This window comes from Heterocephalus glaber, unplaced genomic scaffold (genome assembly GCF_053883595.1).
Source record: "Heterocephalus glaber isolate CG9 unplaced genomic scaffold, H.glaber_assembly_v1.0 deba00000331, whole genome shotgun sequence".
NCBI lineage: Eukaryota > Metazoa > Chordata > Mammalia > Rodentia > Bathyergidae > Heterocephalus > Heterocephalus glaber.
Window position 1 is genome coordinate 3,540,139 of NW_028258142.1, and position 17,012 is coordinate 3,557,150.

Sequence of the window (17,012 nt, forward strand, 5' to 3'; positions counted from 1 at the left end):
ACTGGGGTAGTAGCACTAGGTGCCTCCCTGTTGAACAGGGGAGGCAGATGCAGAGAGAGAAGCTACAGAAATTGTGTTGGAGCTGTGGGCCCCTGTATGAACCAGGATCAACATAGAGAAATAGGTATTACAGACAGTGGAGGCATGCACATGTGTGCATGTGATGTGTGTACACAGACACACACACACACACACACACATTCCCCAGCTCTGCCTGCTTGTTAGGTGGCAGTGAGTACACATACCACTCAGCCTTTGGTTTCTAAATACCAATCTCCACTAGAGAGACCCAGGGCTCCTTGAAGAAAGAGCTGATCCTGGGGCTGGGAAAGAACATTTACTGTGTCAGAAAATGAGTAAAAGTGTTCAAGGAATCATGGAGGCATATCAAAAGGACTAAAAATCTACCCTAAAGAAGCTCCTATTGCCCAAATCTGAGATTGACTATCAACAGAAATAAAGATTCTAATGGGCTGTAACAAGTTGGATAAAACAGGAGCCATGATGCTAAACCAATGTTAATAGAAGAATAAACAAATGAAGGAGAAGATTTTCCTTAAAGGAGAATGCCAGTGAATAAATGTAGAAGTGATACAACTAGAGAATCACTGACAGCCCTTGAGTCATTGACTGGGGAGGATGACAGAATGCTGAGGGTGAGGATGGAATGAGCAGCACAATTGCATGGTCTCAAAGTGTCTCACAAAGTATTTTCCAGTTGCACAGGGAAAAGGGGCTGCAGGGAGGGAATCTGGCACTGCCTCAACCAAGTGATTAACATTAACAACATCGCAACTGGGACAGACACCCTCCTGGTAAGTTGTGATTGGAACAGAGCACTGGCTGTCCCAGACACAAAGTAGGAGATGAGCAACCTTTGCAGTGCCTGACCCAAGGCTTTCAGAGGTATCAAGGCAGTGTAAGCTAAGGGAAGCTGTTTCAATGTGCAGATTTGAGGGACATGATAGTGGGGTGCAGTGCAGGCCCCTGGGCAGTATGAGTGTGCCACAAAGACCTTACTGTTCAGACATCTGGCAACATTTTAATGGGGTCTGAGGTGACAAGGACAGTCATCTTTCAGTATGCACATGGCACTGGTTCTACAGCTCCTTAAAGACTCCAAACCCAGAGATGCTCAATTTCCTTACATAAATTGGTATATTTGCCTGTGACTTATCACAACCTCCTGTATATTTTAAGTCACCTCTCAATTATTTATGATATTCAAGACAATGTGGATGCTGTGTAAGCAGTTGCTATGCTGTTATTCAGAGGAAAGTCTCTAGGTGTTCAGTACAGACGCAATTTTTTTCTCAAATATTTTCAATCCATGACTAGTTGAACCTGAGGATATGGAAGCCACAGATACACACTTGTAACTGTATATGAAAAGTCTTTCTAATTCTTTCAACTTTTCTGTAACTTTGAAGCTGCTTCAAAAATGTAGCCAGGCATTGTGCCACATGCCTATAATCCCAGCACTCTGAGAGCCTAAAGAAGGAAGATGGTGATTTTGAGGCCAACCTGGGCAACTATGTGGCTTAGTCAGACCCTGTCTCAAAATTAAAATAATAACAACAACAACAACAACCATAATAATGATGATGACTGAGGGTGTAGCTCAGTGAAAAGGCCCTGAATTCAATCCTCAGTATTGGTAAATAAATAAGTAAATAATTTCTAAAAGGTCATGCAAAGGATGAAGATTTTGGATTGTAGGGAACAGGGAAAGGGGACATTACTAGAACCTCTGCAGTAAGTCCTAGTCTCCTGCAAGCCATGGCAGCACACGGCAAATTAACTTATTATACAGGAAAGGTAGAAAAAATGAGACTTGAATGTGGGACTGCTTAACCTTTGTTCCTTTTCTCCAGCCCCATTGTGATTAAATGTGAGTTAATGGATAAAGATGCTTGTTAGTTTTGGGACACTAGATAAAAATCTGTAACAGACCTAAAGTCCCAAAGTAAACTACTCAACTCCTTGATTGCCCGGAACTGATGTTCCGGACACCACAATCTATAGAACAAGCTACAAATGTCTGCTGACCATCAATACGTGACAGTCGACCACTAACCTTTGTCCCCTTTTCTTTAATTCTATGTTAACTTCCCCCTCAACCCCCTATAAGAACAGCCTGAGACTCTGAGCCAGTTGCCTCTCTAAGCTATTTTGCTTTGGGAGTGCCGTCTGGCCAGACTAATAAAGGTCTGTTTTATTTTCCAACTTGTCCGGTGTGTTCCTTCCCGGGTGTTCTTCGCTGCAGTCAGCTCCTCGGAGTGTTTGGTAAGGCCCCCGGTCTTACATTTTGGAGGCCCCAGCGAGATCCCTGGGTAAGGAACTCCAGTTCAGCCCAGACTCTGTGGCGGGATCCAGCAGGAGACTCTGAGGCACAGACCTCAGAAAACCTCCGGAGGTAAGTTTTTGGCCGATTGCAACCGTTTGTTGTCAGGAGTGAGGTGCTGACGGGCCGGTAAGCCTCCCCTGACCACAAGGTTCCTGTCGAGGAACAAGGGAAGGTTTAGTTTTGCTTTTGTTGTGCCGCCTGTTTGTCTTGTCATTCGTACGTTAGTGTCCTGTCCGTTGTGTGTTTAATTTTGTATTTCTTTCCAAACCATCAGGACAGAGATGGGAGGATCCTGCTCCAGAAATACCCCCATTGGATTGTTTTCTCACTAATTTTAAATTGGCTTTTTCCCCCTGAACAGGAGAACGAATGTGGGGTTAAATTTTCTCGTGGAAAACTTCTCTCCCTGTGTCAATTGGAATGGCCGGCCTTTGGAGTTGGATGGCCAGCTGAGGGCCGTTTTGACCCAAGTCTCTGCAGGGTGGTATGGAGAAGGGTCACTGGGCACCCTAGCCATCCTGATCAGTTCCCATATATAAATATCTGGTCCAGGCTTGTCAAGAGCCTCTGGCATGGTTGCAGCATTGTTCCCTGCGAACAAACTCTCGCATTCTGGTTATGGCCCCAAGGGAACCCCGAGATGCCAAAACCTGGGCTCCCAAGCCAGTGCTCTCACAAGATCCTGACCCCTTAGATCTTGTTATAAGACCTCCACCCTATGTGGAGCCATCCTCCTCCTCTGATAAAGCTGGCCCCAGATCTCAAAATCCTCTCTCCCCTCCTCTTCCTGAAGAAGGAAAATCTCCAGATTCTGTAACCTCCCCCTCCCACACACGAACAGGGGCAGCTTATGGTCCCTGAGGAGCTCTCACTGAAGGGACTAGTTCAGTTCCTCTTCTGCCTCTTAGGGAAGTAGAACAGGGTCATTATGTTTATATCCCTTTCTCTACCAGTGATTTGTATAATTGGAAACATCAAAATCCCCCTTTTTTCAGAAAAACCCCAGGCTTTGATCTCCCTCCTAGAATCATTTTCATACCCATGACCCAACCTGGGATGATTGTCAACAACTTCTCCAAGCTCTTTTTACCTCCGAGGAAAGAGAAAGGATCCGAGGGCAAGCCATAAAGTCGGTGTTAGGGGGAACAGAGGGCCCCCTTGATAAACAACAGTGGGCCTGTATTGAGGGGCAACTTCTGTCCACCCGTCCCCCGTGGCAAGCTAATTCCTCGGGTGGGAGAAAAGCTCTCCAAAACTACCATCAGCATCTCCTAGCTGGCTTGAGGGGAGCCGCTCAAAAGCCTACCAATTTGAGCAAGGTAAGCGAGGTCCTTCAAGGACCTGAGGAATCCCTTTCTGCCTTTCTGGAGCCTCTGTTGGAAGCATACCGTACGTATACTCCAATTGACCCAGATGCCCCTGCAAATCGACAGGCAATTAATTTGGCTTTTGTTACTCAGTCGGCCCCAGATATTAGAAAGAAACTACAGCGGATGAAAGGATTTGAGGGAGAAAATAGGGAAAAGTTGATAAATGTGGCGATGAAGGTGTTTAACAATAGGGATCCTTTTGAGGATAGAATGGCTAAAAAGATAGAAAAGGTGAACATTACAGCCTTGGCAGATGGAGGTTTTATCCAAAAGGAATACAGAGAAAATAAAAAAGAGGATAAAAGTATGGCCCTTGTTAGAGAAGGATCAATGTGCATATTACAAAGAGAAGGGCCATTACAAGAGGGATTATGAAAAGTTAAAAAGAAAGAGAGAGAAAGAGACTAAGAAAAAAGGAGACGGAGTTCTCTTGGTAGATGAGGAAGATTGACAAGACCAAGGTGGAGATCTCCAAACACATCCACCAACTCCAGGAAGCCAGCATCTTGGTCCCTTGCCAATCCACCTGGAATACACCCCTGCTTCCTGTAAGGAAGCCTGGCACCTCAGACTTCAGACCGCTACAGGATTTGTGGGAAGTAAATAGCCAGGTGGAGACCGTTCACCCAACAGTACCAAACCCCTATACTCTGTTGAGTCTCATCCCTCCCAGTCATGTGTGGTACTCAGTATTAGACCCTAAAGATGCATTTTTCAGCCTGCCTCTAGCACCTGTGAGCCAGCCCCTCTTTGCCTTCAAATGGACTGACCCAGACACCGGAACAACCGGACAGCTGACATGGACCCAGCTGCCGCAGGGATTCAAAAACTCCCCTACTCTATTCGGGGAAGCTCTCAGCAAAGATCTGCAAGAGGTAAGAAAAGTGTTTCCCCAGGTGACTATTCTTCAGTATGTCGCTGACCTCCTGGTGGCGACTTCAACCGATAAAGAATGCATTGCAGCCACTGAGGGCCTCCTGAAAGCCCTCCAGGAACTGGGATATCGGGTGTCCTGGAAGAAGGCTCAGCTCTGCTGGACCAAGGTAACCTACTTGGGCTATGTTCTTGAAAAGGGAAAGAGGAGGCTGGCAAAATCAAGGGTATCTGCAATTCTCCAGATTCCGAAGCCAGGCTCAAAGAAACAGGTGTGAGAGTTCCTAGGGGCAGTTGGCTATTGCAGGATCTGGATTCCTGGCTTTGCTGAGATTGCCAAACCCCTGCATGAGGCCACTGAGGGAGGAAACACACCCCTCGAGTGGACTGAGGCTCACCAGCAGGCATTTCAACTGCTTAAGACTGCACTTACATCGGCACCAGCCCTGGCACTGCCAGACTTAAATGGCGAAGCCCATCCAACCTCCAATGCTGCTTGACAAAGTTTCAGCTGGGGGAAAAGAAGGGTGGAACACACTGTACCCTCATATTTTATTTTTTTCATGCCATAATGTTTAAAATTGTTCCCCTGGTCACAGGAGTCATTGTGTTTGTGACTAACAACAAACTCTCCATGAGGCAAATTGGCAATGATGTATTGAAATCTGATCTGGCTCAAAAGTCCCAAATTCCAGTTTCTCTTAGTTCTATTACCTCATCTACTTCTAAAGAAACCTCTCCTAAAACTCCTCCTGTTTTTCCCACTAACTATAACTCCCCCTCTTATTGCTGATGTTCCTTTTACTAAAGGGGTCTTATAAAGAAATTAAAAGGATAGACTTTAGATGTAAGTAATAGTGGGAAATGAGAAATGGAGAGAAAGTTAAGACAGGCAAATACATTAAGGGGGCAAGTTATTCAATATTTCTCACAGTGCTGAAAATATTTCCTGCTCATGAACTATGAACCCGAATGACACTTAGGTAAGATAAATAGAGGTACATAAAAATAGAGAGCTAATAGCAAACTATATTAACCATTGTGCAGTTTCTCAAGGGCTAGCTGGTGACTACAAGTTTGACATTTAATTAATTAAATCTTTCTTGTACCCCCACTGATATAGAGATTTTGATTAAGTTACATTTTGTTCTGCTTAGGTATGGGAAAATAAGGGGACAATTGTAATTTTAAGATATGTATTCATGATGTTCAATGAAATGAATCAGCTTAGAAAAAATATACTGTTTAGCAAAAATAACCTTTACCTCACTAGATATTGCTAAGGCAACCTAAAATGTAAACATATTCCGCCCAATGCCTCTTAGCTATTGCTTCAAGATATGAAAATAAATCAGACCCTGAGACTTCTCAGAGGGAAACTGAACATTGCTTGTGAAGGTTCTTTTCTCATCGCCAGCCCAGGACCTCTCCCTTTCCTACCCTACATCGACTGCAGCTGGTCTGCAGCACTTAAACAAGCCCTTTACCTTGTATGTTACAGAAAAAATTGGGGTGGCTAGAGGAGTGATTACTCAACTTTTGGGGCCATGGAAATGGCCTGTGACATACCCCCCCAAAAAAGCTTGACCCAGTGGCCTGAGGGTGGCCTACTTGTTTGAGGACAATAGCAGCAGCAGCTGCTTTAACCCGAGAGGCTGACAAATTGACCTTTGGACAGGATTTAAATTTGATCGCTCCCCATGCCATTGAGCCCTTGTTGAATAGCTCACCTAGCAAATGGCTGTCTAATGCCAGACTGTTACAATATCAAGGACTCTTATTAGAACAGCCACGCATTAAGTTTGCCACCACTGCTGGCCTCAATCTGGCCACTCTACTCCCAGAATCTGATGAACAAATGCCCACCCATGATTGCCTCAAGACTCTTGAAAACTCCAGGGGAGGACGTCCGGACTTGACTGACCAGGCCCTCCTCTGCGCAGAGATAACGTTCTATACTGATGGGTGCAGTTTCGTTCGTGATGGTGTGCGGTATGCTGGAACGGCAGTGGTCAACCAAGACCAACAGGTGGAATGGGAGCAGGGGCTACCTCAAGGGACATCAGCACAGAGGGCTGAGCTGATTGCTTTAACTAAGGCTCTGGAATTGGAAAAAGGAAAAAGGATAAATATATTCACTGACAGCCGTTATGCTTTTGCCACTGCCCATGTACATGGGGAGATTTATCAGAACAGAGGGCTGCTAACCTCCGAAGGGAAGGAAATTAAAAATAAGACTGAGATATTGGCACTGCTACAAGCCATCTGGTTGCCCTGAGAGGTTGCCATCATCCATTGTTGTGGGCACCAAAAGGGGTCAAGCCCCGAGGTGATTGGTAATAATGCTGCTGATCAGGCAGCAAAACAAGCCGCCCAAAAATCAGTGGGGAAGCAAGTGGTTCTGCTTCCCACACCGGTACTCCCAGAAAAACCTAAATATACAGACAAGGAGATAACGGAAATGAACAGGAGACACTGGACTCGAGGAAGACATGGGTGCTGGACGACTAAGGAGGGAAGGGTGGTGCTCCCAGTCGCTGTAGCAGACACGTTGCTGCGAGAACTACACGAGTCCACCCACCTCGGTGAGAAAAGGATGATGGCTGCCTTACAACCCCATTTTGTCAGCCAGGGATTAGCCCAAAAGGCCCAGGACATGGTGAGATGATGCCCCACCTGCCTCAAGGTAAATGCTAATCAGGTAACTGGGTCCCCTGGGGTCCGACACAGAGGACTAACTCCAGGAGAACATTGGGAGTTGGACTTTACTGAAATGAAGCCTGGCATGTATGGGTACAAATACCTGCTAGTTTTTGTGGATACCTTTTCAGGATGGGTAGAAGCATACCCCACTAAGAGGGAGACAGCTGAAGTAACAGTTAAAAGGCTCCTGACAGAAATAGTTCCCTGTTTTGGTTTGTCCTTAGCTCTGGGGCCCGACAATGGTCCAGCCTTTACGGCTAAGATGTCTAAATTAATTAGCAATATCCTTGGAATAAAATGGAATCTACACTGTGCCTATAGGCCTCAAAGTTCAGGACAGGTAAAAAGAACAAATCAAACTTTAAAGGAGATTCTGACTAAATTATGTTTGGAGACTGAACTAGGTTGGGTAGAGCTTCTCCCTTTTGCCCTCCTCCGAACGAGGTGCACTCCCAAGCCTCCCCTCAAACTGTCCCTCTTCTAGATTGTTTATGGGCGATCTCTCCCAATCATTCCATTATTAGATGTAAAATTTAAAAAAAAAATTTCCCACCTTTGACTCCTTAAATCCTTAAAAACAGTTCATCAGCTTCAGTCAGAGCTACATGAGACATTACAAAAGAAAATGACTAGTCCAAATGAAAAACCTTTACAACCTTTACCCTATAAGCTGGGAGATTTGGTTTTTATTCACAGGTTTGATTCCAAGACCCTGGAACCTCCTTGGAAGGGACCTGGTTCCTGTTGCCCTTGGTGGTAAAGGTGGCTGGACATTCTGCCTGGATACATGGCAACCATCTAAAAGCAGGACCCCCCACGGACATCAAAAAGGACAAATGGAAGGTTATCAGCCCTCCAGGTGACCAAAAGCTAAGACTGGAATGGGCTGGAGATGTTTCATTTTAATGATAATATTCTCTGGGACATTGACATTATTGCCCCCAAGAGGACTAGATCACACAAAAAATGTATGGATTCAATTGGCAAACTCACTTAACTTGTCTGAATCCTGCTTAAATGTTGATGTAAATTTCCATTATGTTCTGGGAAGCTGTCTCATTCCGGTATGCACCTCTTTAGAATTAATACGACCCTATACCCTATTTAAGAACATCCCAGGAAAAAATCTTACTTACATGGATAGTTATAATTGGGGGCATGACACCTGCCGTAAACCTAAAAATGCTGTCAAATTATATACACCCAAGGTAATTATGTCAAACAAAACTGAATGTGCTATGTATGAAAATTGTACAACCAAATGTCTGAGGAGAAAATGGTCAGAAGGGATGTCCTGACATATAAAACAAAAAATTGTGTGTAACAATTGCCATATCTCCCTGCCCACAGGATGGTTTTATACCTGTGAAGGAATAACTTTTAATTATATTCCAGCAAATTTAACCGAGACCCGTTGCTGTTTGAGTCGTCTAGCTGTAGTGTTGCCAGACAGAACTGATTTGATTGTGCCTAACAGAACTAAACGTTGGTCACCTTACACTGCACCAGGATGCGATGATGACGTAGGTCTGTTAACAGATGCTAAAGTAATAACCATGATAGCATCTTTTGTTGCCCTGCCTTCTATAGGAGTCCATGCTGAAAAGGCAGTACTGTGGGACTGCATGATTCCAAAATCAATTACTCCCCTAGCCTCTATTGTACTTGTAAATTAATGGTTAAAATGTGCTTGTTAGTTCTGGGATAATAGAATCTGTAATGAAACAGAGTTCCTAAGTAAAATTGCTCAACCCCTTGTTTGTCCGGAGAACGAATGTTCCCGGGCCCACTGTCGGTAAAACAATCCATCAATGTGTCTGCCGACCATCGGTACGTGACGGTCGTGACCATATGGTCATGACCATTACTGTGTATGTCTGCTGACCATTGGTACGTGACAGTCGACCACTAACCTTTGTTTTTTTTTTTCGTAAATCTACATGTTAACCTCCCCCTCAACCCCCTATAAAACAGCCTCGGACTCTGAGCCAGTTGCCTCTCTAAGCTATTTTGCTTTGGGAGTGCCGTCTGGCCAGACTAACAAAGGTCTGTTTTATTTTCCAACTTGTCCGGTGTGTTCCTTCCCGGGTGTTCTTCACTGCAGTCAGCTCCTCGGAGCGTTTGGTAAGGCCCTTGGTCTTACATTGAAGAAAAAGCTGAGCTTTGGGCCTGATCAGTGCTGCTCTGGGCAGCAAAGACAAAAGCCCCCCAGCTTGCTGCAGGAAACAAATGTAACAGATGACTGGGGAGTGGCAGAATTCCTAGATCAATGAGGAATTATGTAGATGAAGATTTGGTTCCTCCCAGGATGCCTCCCACAGGTGCAGTCTTGCCCTGGAGCATCACAGCATCACAGAATCATTGAGGCCAAAATGGAATCATGTCTTGAAATGCCATAGCTGGCCTGTAGGCAGGAGAAATAGGCCAATGATTTTTCCCTAAAATTATGTAGCATTGCTCCCGGCATTGGATTATTAACCTTGGGGAAGGTGACTGAAAGAGAACTTAAAATTGTATGATGGAGTATCTCGAAGCAGATAGCTAGCTAGCTACAGTCCATCTCTACACAATGTCCATCTCTACTAAATGTTGGCTGAGACCATCAAAGGAGCTGTTGTGTGTTAAAGGTAAGAATCTTTTCCCTGTGGAGATTGGTTACTAACAGAATCAAGGCTTGCTCTGTACAGGTTACTAAGACAGTAGCATAAAAACCATCTCTCTTGGGTGGCTGGCATAATGAAAACAGGGAAACATGTTTATTGGTAGAAAGGAGCATGTGGGGGTGTACATTCCTTAGGGAATAAGATTTAATGAAGGTTCTAGTCAACAGCAAAATCTCTCTGATAGCCAGAACACTATAGATAGTAAAGCAGAATTTAGAAGAAAAAAAAGTTTTTTCCAGCCTTGGGCTGATCCCTCCCCATTGCCCCTCCTTCCCCTGTAGCTGTAACTCTTTGTTCTGGTACAGATAAAATTCGCAACTATGTCCTGTAAACAAAGTTTATGATATCTTGTTCTCACAAGATTCACAAGGTTCTGTCGTCTTTCAAGGCTAAAATACAGGCTGTCATCCCATGATGAATTGCTTTTGTCTGCCTGCCTGTAACCTCACTTAGTCCTCTGCCTCAATTTTGCGCCACTAGAAAGACCACCCTCTCAGCCACATGTATGAAAACTGGGGCCTTTTTTTCAGGGCTCAGGCTTTGGGCATTAGTCTGCCCAGTCAATGTACACCTAAAACCGTGAATAAATCTTGTTTCTCCTGTGGTCTCTCCAGTCTCTTGAATTCTATAACATTTCCTGGGGACCATAAAGGGTCTGGAGATGACACTCCTGCTGTCTTCTTTGCCTGTAGGCAAGAGGGCTCCAAGCTAGGGGAAGCCTGTGACCCCTGGTGCCACTGAGCAAGACTTAAACTTGGAGAGGGAATCAGCCCTCCTACAACCGAGTCCTCCCTTGTTAGTGCAAAGGGAACCTCTGAGGGGCTACAGAATGATTCTGAAACAGCATGCTACAGGACTGCAGCAAAGTTTTGAGGTCCAGGGGAAAACGTGTCCCATTAGGGCAGAGGGGAGACTGATTACCTCCTGGGGTGTACTGAGCAATCTGACCCTGAGTAGGAAAAATCAAAACCCCAAGCAGAACACAGGAGTGGCCTATAGTGGGAGTGGCCCGCAAACAGTGCCATGGATGGTCTACCTGCACCCAAGAGAAAGAGTCTGGGAACCCACAGAAGTGGCCTGTGGCAAGAGTGATGTGACTCACAGAGAGGTTCTTTGGGCAATCTACCTACAACCAAGTGGAGAAAGCAGGGGGCCCGGGGAAGAGGCCCACAGTGAGAGTGCCTTGAAAAGGGGCTCCTTGAATGATCCACCTGTACCCATATAAAAGGAACAGCAACAAAGCAAAGACCTGGGAATGAGGAGGCGTGAATGAGTGGAGTGAAGAGAAGCTGGAAAAGCACCAGAGATCACAGAGCAAAGCAGGCAAGGTGTACCACCTCCTCTGGCTTTGGCCCATGGCTGAGTGCACATTGTCTGCAGAGGTAGGGAGCCAGGCCACAGAGGGCAACCAAAGCAGTGCACTTGGAGTGGACTCAAGCACAGAGACCATGTGCTGGGCTAGAGCCCTGACTCCAGCAGCTACAGACTGCATGCTCCACAGGATGAAACAAAGAAACACAGGCTGGCTCCAAGGTCTCCCTCTCCCAGCTTTGGGAACCCCAAGGCCAGTGCTTACTCAGTCACCAGCTTGATATTGCCACAGGCACCTGGAAGCCCCAGCAACGCCAGTCAGGGGCTGGAAGGCCAAAGTCAAGGAGCATCCTGCTGGGCTTAAGGAGGTTTTACAGGAGGAACTGGATTACAAATTTTAGCTAATTGACAAATATACTTTGAGCTTCCAATTTGATGTTTTTGTTTAATTGGTGTGCTTAAAGCATTTCTTGTGCACTGCAAGTTCTTCAACTGTAATTACAGGGTTAATTCACTGTTTACTCTCTGCTGGTTTAAGATAAGAACACTGATTCAAGGTTACTTAGAGGTGTGTTGGCAGCCAGTCAAATTTAAAATGTAACAATCTGAGAACAAAGGGAAAAAAGGACACTTTAAAATCCAAGCAGCCACAGCCAAGTTTGTTATAAAAGGTTTATAGTAAGTGAGATGAAGAAAAATATTAAGAAGACTATAAGTACAAGAGATATACCTTTGATATGAGAGAATTTTATATGATAAAAGTTTTCCCCTGCTAGGAAGATAGAAAGAGAATGATAAAATTGAAAAGCTCCTATATGTCAAGGGAAAGCTTGGTTAAGTAGTTTATCAAAAGAAATATGTATGTTTGTTTGTTGGTTTGATGGAGCCCAGGCTGTTCCTTCTAAAAGTTCCATGTTGCTCAAAAGGCTGTAGGGACATAGAGTAAAGGTGACCCCCCAGAGGTGAGAGCTCTTTGTGAAATTGCTTGAACTTCCTTTAATGTTGGATGGCTGGCCAAAGAGAAAATAGGGCAACAACTGTGTGTGTATATTGGGTGGTAACCAAAGACAGAGGACAGTCAGGGCACCCCAGACCAATTTCCTTACATCAACTCATGGCTAAAGATAGTCCAGACCTGACCTGGATGGCTACGTCCCTGTCTGGTGGCATATTTTAAAACACTCGTGGCCCAAGCTCAGCCTAAAACAAAAGAGATAGAAAATCAGCCCTGCTGGGGTCCACAGAGATGAAGGAAAGGCAGTACAAGGCTGACATTGAGCAGTGCCTTGCACAACTGCAGAAGGCATCAGAAAATGAGCTTGAGTGGCAGAAGGGGCTGAAGGAGGGCACACTGAAGCAGCAGTGCAGGTGGAGGAAGAGATCCTCATACTAAAGGTGAGCTTTGAGAAAGCTACTGCCAGCAAGGCAGAACTAGAACTGGGGTGGTGTACATTCACAGCAATTCTGAGGACACATTGCACAGCAAGGAGCAGGTGGAACTAAGGCTGCATGGCAACAACAGTTGGTGGCAGAGGAGGAGGAACAACAGCACCTTGAGGCAAGGAGTATATAGAGAAGAGGCAGGCAGCTGAGGAGGAAGCTGCAAGGCAGCACAAGGCTGCACTGGAGAAAGTCAAGCAGTTCAAGGCCAAGGTGGGAGAAGCTTAATAGCTGAAGCAGTTGACAGAGATGCATGCCTAGGCCAAGGTGCAGGCAGAACTGGTGGTGCAAGAACTACAGCAATGCAGGAGGAGATGGCAGAATGGGAAGAGGCAGCAATGGGTGCACAGCTATAGAAACATAGTATCCAGGAGGAGTTTAGACTGCAGGTGAGGAAATGCAGAGACCAGCTGTGGCAGACATAGTCAAAATGGATACACCAAATACACCAAGTGCAGGTAACCCTGGAGACAGCTCAGCATAGCACAGAGGCAAAGCTGCAGAGCAAGTGTGCCTCCTTTGCAGAGAAGACTGCACAGCTGGTGCACACCCTGCAGGAAAAGCATGTGGCAATGGGCCAGCTGTGGGAAGAAGCAAAACAAGGACCACAACAACAGACAAAAGCTAAACATGCTTGTGAGGAGGCTGAGTGAGAGCTGGAATACTGGCAGCTAAAGGCCAATGAGGCACTGAGGCTGCTGCTACAAATAGAGGAGGTGGCACAACAGAAGAGTTTAACACAGGGCAAAGGCAAAGAACAAAAAAATAAAGACTGTATTCAGATAAGTCACCAAAGCCATGAACAGATGAGCTACATAGATTAATACATAAGGTTCCCAGGATGTGGGCTGAAGATAATCCACCTGGGCTGGCTGTAAATCAGACACCAGTGATAGAATTAAAACCAGGGGCAATTCCAGTTCAAGTCTGCCAATACCCCTTCCCTGGGAAGTCATACAAGGCTTTCATCCCAAAGCCTCCTTTCCTGGAGACCTCAAATTACACCTCAAGTAAACTGCCTGAGAAACTGGAAATTATATCAAGGGAAAATGGCGGAAATCCTCTGATGGAAGACTGACCATCCCTGAAATGATGGCCCCCAGGTTTGTAAAACAATTCCATCAAGGGTCTCACATTGGAAAAACAACACTAGAGATGTTGCTAAGCTGTTATTTCTATGTGTTGTGGCTCATTGCCATCACCTTAGCTATATGCGAGCATTGCTTAACTTGTGCTCAAAACAACCCAAGACACGGGCCCACTTGCCCCCTGGGTATTAAAAAATGGGTGCTACCCCTTGAGAAAACTTGGTTGTGGACTTCACTGAACTACCTCAGGCAGGAGGCTAAGGATTTATGTTGGTGCTCATCTGAACCTTTTTAGAATGGGTTGAGGTTTTCCCCACCCAAACAGAAAAGACACAAGAGATGACAAAGGTACTGTTGAGAGACATTATCCCAAGGTTTGAAATGCCTTTGATCTTGGGATCAGACAATGGACTGGCATTCGTAGCTGAGATAGTCGAAAAACTCAACACAGATGTTAAAAATAAAAGGGAAACTATACACAACCTACTGGCCACAGAGCTCAGGAAAAGACTGCATGAATTGGACACATAAACAATTGTTAAAAAAAAAAATTGCCAAGAAACCCACTTGAGATGGGATCAAGCCCTGCCTGTGGTCCTCCTGTCAGGTGCACCCCACACCAAACAAAACTGGATATTCCCCTTATGAGATTTTGTTTGATCAGCTACCCCAATTATAAGCCAAATTAAGGGTAATCTTTGTTATAATTTTCTTTTTTTGGTACCAGGAATTGAACTCAGGTCCTTGCACTTGTGAGGCAGGCAGTGGAACCACTGAGCTAAATCCCCAGCCCCAAGGGTAATCTTTGTGAACTAGGGGAATTGACCCTAAGGAAGCAGATACAGGCTTTGGGAATAGCCATACAAGACATCCATGGCTGGGTGCACAAGAAAATACCTGTAAGCCTAACAGACCCAATACACCCCTTCAAGCCTGGAGACTTTGCTTGGGTCAAGAAACAGAGTCTAACAACTCTAGAGCCCATATGGGATGGGCCCCATACTATAATCTTGTCCACCCCCACTGCTGCTAAAGTTGCAGGAATTGTGCCTTGGACCCACCACAGTCAGCTAAAGCCAACAGCCCAAGGCAAGTGGACCAGGTGGTAGGATCCAGACCACCCAAACAGACTGACCTTGTGATGAGATCAGTCTGCCTCTGGAAATGGCAGCCTTTCTCTAGTGACTCCTGAAGCTGACTAGCCCACGCACGGCCAAAGCTTGAGGATCAACATAGTTACTATGACACCATCAACCTCTTTTCCTTTTTGTTATAATTTTCCCTCTGCCCGACAGAGAGCTAACCCCTCATAACCATATAAATAATAATGACAGGGATGGTCTCTATTAATAACTCATTTATAGAAAGCATCAAAGCGGGGAATAAAGCAGAACTTAGAAGAAAACAAGTTTTTTCCAGCCTTGGGCAGTTCCTCTCAACCTTGGATCACCACCCACCCACCCTGTAGCTGTAACTCCTTGTTCTGGAAAATTGGAAACTATGTTCTGTATACAAAGTTTATGACATCTTGTTCTCACAAGATTCACTTGGCTCTGCCTTCTTGCAAGGCTAAGTTATAAGGCTATCACCTCATGATTAATTGCTTCTGGCTTCTGTAATCTCATTTGCCCACCCCCACCCCCAGTTTTGCACCACTAGAAAAACCACCCCCTCAGCCACATGTATAAAAACTGGGACCTTTTGTTCAGGGCTCAGCCTTTAGACATTAGTCTGTCCAGTCCATGCACACCTAAAACCCTGAATAAATCCTCCTGTTTCTCCTGTGGTCTCTCCAGTCTCTTGAATTCTGCAAAAATAGGTTGGAATAAATTTCTGCTCACATTGTGAGCTGAGCCAAGGATGTCTCCAGGCCCTGAAATGAATTGACCACATCCTTTCGATAACCCTGAAGCAGTTTTGATTCCACTTTCCCCACTCCAAGAAGCTGACTGGTTTTCCCTGGGTGCTAGTGGAGGACATGTCCCCCTCTATCAGAGAGAAAGAGATTGACCATCCTCGGTAACATTAGAAGCCAGAGCATTGGTATTTTAGTCAAAGCCCAGCCCCAATTCCCAAGCGGTAACACAAAGGGAGCCTAGAGGGGCCTGAACACGTGTTGTGTTGTAGCACAGAAATCTGGGCATGGGGAATCTGGATCTTTTCTCTACTGGAGTCTATAGACAGTGAGCCTGCCAGAGCTTTGCCTTAGAGACACTATCTTGCTCATCATGGTCAGGAAACAAGAGTCCCTGTGCCACCTCTGTCCTCCAAGGCAATGCCCCCACAAACACCCTTGAGTGCTCATGTGGAAGCATGAACAGGAGAGGCCAGTGAAAAGCTGCCTCCCAAACCTCACAGCCCTTTAGCTAGGGAGGAAACAGCAGGTAGAGCAAGGAAGGAAGACACTCGATGCACTGATGTTACAAAGCACCGACAAGCAGCCCCTCAGGTCAGCCCATCACCTCACGTCTCAGTGTGGTGGGGCACAGGGGTTCTGTATGCTCATGTCTTTGGTTGGGTTTAAACAAGAACTCTTGATACTTTCTAACAGTCAAGCACTCTGGAAAATCTCATCTGGGAAACCATTTTATTTTTTATTTTTTTATTTTTTTGGTACCGGGGATTGAATTTGGGACCTTGCATTTGTGAGGCAGGTGCCAGAACCACTGAGCTAAATCCCCAGCCCTAGGGAAACCATTTTAAACAGCTAAGACAAACCACTGTAGAGAAAACAACTTTTTACAATCTGCCAACTAAAATAAGAACCCAATTAAAATAAGAACACTTCCCTTACTTACATTTCAAAAGCTTTAGAGTAAGAAGCCTTCTACAAACAGGCCTCATGGAACTGTCCCTTACCATCCCTCTGCCCCACATACAGGAGGTGGAGACTGCTTCAACATCTCTATCCCGACCTTTGACAGGAGAAAGATGATCTGCAACACAGGTGTCCTTAACTTTTTACTTGAACAGAGAATGGTCAGAAACTAAAATCCCTACGTCAGTCTCCATCTGGAAATGTGATACACAGTAAAATACATTCCTATATATTCCCAAAGAGCTAGAGGCTATAAACTAACTCCACTGGTATTTCTGAGAAAGTTCAATATCCTACATATATCATTAACAGGCAAAATGACAGCAGGCTTGATTTTCACAAGTCACTCTTAAATGCTCTTCAGAAAACACAGAAGGCATGGCCTGGCCTCCTGCAGCC

At 45.3% G+C, this 17,012-nt stretch overlaps 1 long non-coding RNA gene across 1 annotated transcript; it reads left to right on the forward strand.

The window, feature by feature from the left end:
• Window positions 1-6,253: 6,253 nt before the first annotated feature.
• LOC147830007 (uncharacterized) lies at window positions 6,254-10,563 on the forward strand. Its single transcript, XR_015443074.1, has 2 exons — window positions 6,254-7,276; window positions 7,990-10,563. It is a non-coding gene; the product is annotated as an uncharacterized LOC147830007 (long non-coding RNA).
• Window positions 10,564-17,012: the final 6,449 nt, after the last annotated feature.